Raw genomic sequence first — 4,460 nt, 5'->3', positions numbered from 1 at the left:
GGCCTACTATTTCCCTCCCAGGCCTCTCCCACTCCTAGGTTATGCACTCTCCAGGTAGTTCTGTGGTTTGACTTGACAGAACTAGCCCCAGTGCCAGCTTCTGCCAGCTGATGCTGTGGCTAAGCCCAAAGAACCCTCACCCACTCTAATTTTGTTTGCACCAGTAGGAATAATCAGCCCAGCCTGGCTTTTCCCTGATCTAGTCCAAGTGAGATGTACAGGTGTTGTAGCCCTGCTTAGTCTGATCTGTCCGCATCCCAGCTCATGCTCTCCAGCGGGAGTAGCTGTCCAGCAAAGGAAGCACCCCTTATTCCTTATTTGCACCACTTGATGCAAAACTCGTCTGGCAAAGTTTTTCAACCTGTTCTGATTTCCATTCCCTGAAGAGACACTTGATGTCCTCTGCTGGCCTAGATGAGCTGGCTGTCATGGTCCCTGTGTGCGTCTGGGCATGTTGTCCACTGCACAGACATCAGCAATTGAGGAGAACCAGTCCCATTACATGCTGTGATTTTCCGTGACTGGCATTTGAGTCCAGAGGTCTAGTCATGGAGTCTTCCAACAAACGTCATGTGGGATGACCTCAGACTTGACTCTTGTGTGCACCAACTATTGTAGGATCCAGTTCTGTCCATCACGTGCTTCAGCCAATGCACATACCAACGGATGCAGCTGCCTGGTCGGTTCTGCTCCCAGTCCCATCTCTCACAGAAACCAATGAGTGCTGTGGCCTAGCCCAATCCAACCTGTCACTGGCTGGTCCTCATACACATCGGTAGATACTGCAGCCTAGTTAGAGCCACCCCAAACGACCCCCATAGTCACACTTTGAACTTGTTTTTTGTTTGTGCAGGCATGTATTACAGCCAAGCCTGGCCCATCATGCATCCATCTGGCTCTTGTTCACATCCATAGATGCTGCCACCTGATCCAGCCCAGACTTCCCCAGGTCCTCATTCTCAGGCTCACCAACAGGAACTGCAGTCTTGCAGAGGATTTCCTGAAGTTCCTCAACCAGGTCCAATCCCAGACCTGGATCTCACACATGCCAGCGGGTGCTGAAGCCCTGCTTGGCATAGTCTGACCCCAGTCTTGGCTTTTGCATCTGTCAGCAATTATTATTGGGGCAGCTTGTGGGCAGCTTTTGAAACCTAACCTGTCTACTCAGTCCCAGCTTTGTGTGTACCAAAAAGCAGTGGGTGATTCTACTTAGCCAAGCCCAGGTCGCCCATGTCAGCAGGTACCATTGACCAACACAGACATGCCCTCCGACTCCCCACCATTTTTAAATCATCTACTCTCAGCCTTCTCACTTCCCTGTCTGTGTAGTGGCATGACCTCTAGTAGCCCCCAGAAGTTATTCTTCACCTGTCAAACTTGAACTCAGTGGCCCCAACTTCAACATGTCCTCAGCCCCACTTCCCTGGACAACCTGCCAGTCCCAGCAACACACTTTGTAGTGGTGTTCCATCCTGGCATTCCCTACCCACTGTCACATAATATTCCCTGCATAGTTTTTGCAGATTTATTTATTTTTATTGGACAAGCAGTTATACAGAGAGAAGGAGCTACAGAGAGGAAGATCTTCCATTTGCTAGTTCACTCCCCAAGTGGCCGCAATAGCTGAAGCTGAACCAATTCAAAGCCAGGAATAAGGAGCTTCATCCAGATCTCCCCACATGAGTGCAGGGCCCCAAGGATTTGGGCTGTCCTCAGCTGCTTTCCCAGGCCACAAGCTACTAGGCTATGGAACAGGACCCCCACTGGCATATTTTTAAAAGCAAGAATAGAATAGCATAGAATAGAATAGAATAGAATAGAATAGAATAGAATAGAATAGAATAGAATAGAATAGAATAGAATAGCCAACTATGCTGGCCCACTGGTATAGTTAACACAGAATCAGTATTAACCAGGCCCATAATGTGTGCTTTTCTCTAAGGAGTATAACACTTGATTAGGTACAAAGCAGCCTAACCAGTTGCCTACATATAGGTGCTTATGATTAATGTATTTGTATTGTTCACACAATTGTATATTTTCAAATGCTTTAAATGAAATCATGTAGTAAAATTAAGAAAACAATGCTACTTATTTTTAAAAGTTCTTTTCATCTGTGACATTCATGCTATTTAGCCCTCTTCTATAAAGATTTTAATTAGTTAATATTAAAGACATCCTTTTTAGCTGCATCATTTAGTTGTGTTTGAGCCACAGAAGTAATTGCAGATAATCCTGAAGCCATTATCAACCATAAATTATATGAAAGAGCTAATATTTCTTTCTTCAACTGAATTAATTTGGTAAAAAATGTATTTATATTATATTTTAATAAGTCTAACATGAAAATCAAATGGTAAACATGTTTTCTAAATGCAAAGTGGAAAGAGGTAATGTATTATACATCAGGAAGGAAAAGAATCAGAAATTCATGTTTAAAAAAAAAACACATACAGTGGTGTCTTTCACCTAAGAAACACTAAGACTTTGCCTTTCATTCGGAGTCCAATAGAATAGTGAGAGGAATAGGCAAACTGTATAGTCCTTTAATTTGTACTGATGAAAACAGTTATAACTTTCTTATAAGAATTATTTCAACACCCTTTCTCATTTTCAAACAGTTACTTCAGAAAATATGAGAAGACAGAATGGGAATGATTCTAACACTGTTCACAGACACAGCATTTCACCAAGTCTGTTTCTGCGTGTCTCTCTCATCACCAATATTTGCTATCATCCCAATTATAAACTAATCCAGTTCACCAGTTTAAGACACGTCTGTAAATTAAGCTCATTAAATAACAGAATGAATAGCAGTATTATTTAAATCAGTCAACAGAGAGCTGTGGTTTAAGGCCGATATTCATGAGACTGTAATTAACCAGGACTAGGCAGAGACTACAAATCTCCCATCACTCGGTAAACACCCTGCACAATACTTCCACAAGCCAGGAAAATTAATGAGCGTGCAGGAAGCATTTGCTGGCACAGAAAAATAAAAGCATGACTCCCCTCTCAAATCATTTAGACTACAGGCTAAGGAGTAACAACAAGCAAAGTCTGACAATGAACAAACAGAAGAAAAGTTAATGCTGTATAATGAAAAAGCAATAAAGATAACCTCTATAAATTAGGATACATGAATATGCAAGTAGAATTATGGTTGATTTAGTTGGATACAATTTGTAAAAGGCAGTATAATTTGACTAAACTTAAAAAAATGCTGTTATTATACAGTAGCAAAGCCGGGAGTAACATTAAAGAAAGACAGCCAACATTGTGTCTCAAAGGGTTAAGCTGTGCCAGTGACACTGGCATCCCTTAACGGAGCACTGGTTTAGTTTCCTGGCTGTTCTTCCAACCTAGCTCCCTGCTCTACTCACTGCAGGCATTAGTACTGTGAGATAAGTAAAAAGATTCTCTCCCTTATTCATTCTCACTTCCATCCCTCTCTTGTCATTCAAAATAAAAGCTTAAACTTTTTTCAGAATGCTGTAGAAATATGAAATTTTATGTGAGACAAAGGTTTATGAGAAATGGAGAGCAAAAACTGACAAGACCCAAAAAATCATGACAAAGTGGTATCTTTATCTAGAATTTGCTTTCTTTTGTAATTCTACCTTTCTTGGTATCTTTGTGTCAAGGAACAAAAGATTAGGAACCTGCTAACACAAGAGTTCATTGCTCATATCTCTAATCAGATTTGTAATGGCATTAAATTTTTCAGCAACTCTTACTTCTCGCTCCAGACCAAGAAAAAGACAAAGAAAAGACATAAAATGATAAGAAAGGCAGCTGAGTAAAGGTAGCTGACTTATTGCATAGGACCCGTCTTCTTATGTTCAAACCAGTGAAAAAAAACAATACCACCACCTTTTATTTCATCCCTTTCTTTTGCTCAGAATACTCTATATGAAATACTATTCCTGGCAGCTTATTGTGGTCATAATTATGAAAAGTTTAAAGAATCAGCAGATAATTAGGGAGGTAAAATTTAATCAGAGGAGAATTTCATGATATCAACACACAATCACACAATCAGAACTGGAAACACTGATTCTGTTACCCATGAGAGAAAGTAATTGTGAAAACAGTTAGCTGTGATACATTGACCTCTATAATCCTTGCAATGCCATCATGGTTGTGTCCAGATCACGTAATAATGACATTATACAAGCATTGTCAATTTGTCTGGTCTGAATTTTCCATCTCCAACTTTTACAAGCTTATATCACCATATTTGAATTTCTTCGATGTTGTATCCTTCTCTGCCACATCCAGCACGTGCAGAGGGTTTCAGCATACAACTGACCATACATTGGCACTACTCTATCCTTACACATTGATACGTTTGAAGATAACTGCTTTCTTAATTAGAATCTTAAAATATTTGGCAAATGTATCTCAGAATTTTAATTATTATTATAAATACTCAATAATCCACACTCACTCACTGGATT

The sequence above is a fragment of the Ochotona curzoniae genome, unplaced genomic scaffold (genome assembly GCF_017591425.1).
Source record: "Ochotona curzoniae isolate NIBS_2020 unplaced genomic scaffold, NIBS_Ocur_1.0 contig_2210, whole genome shotgun sequence".
NCBI classification, from domain to species: Eukaryota; Metazoa; Chordata; class Mammalia; order Lagomorpha; family Ochotonidae; genus Ochotona; species Ochotona curzoniae.
Note: the sequence above shows the minus strand (reverse complement) of the source record.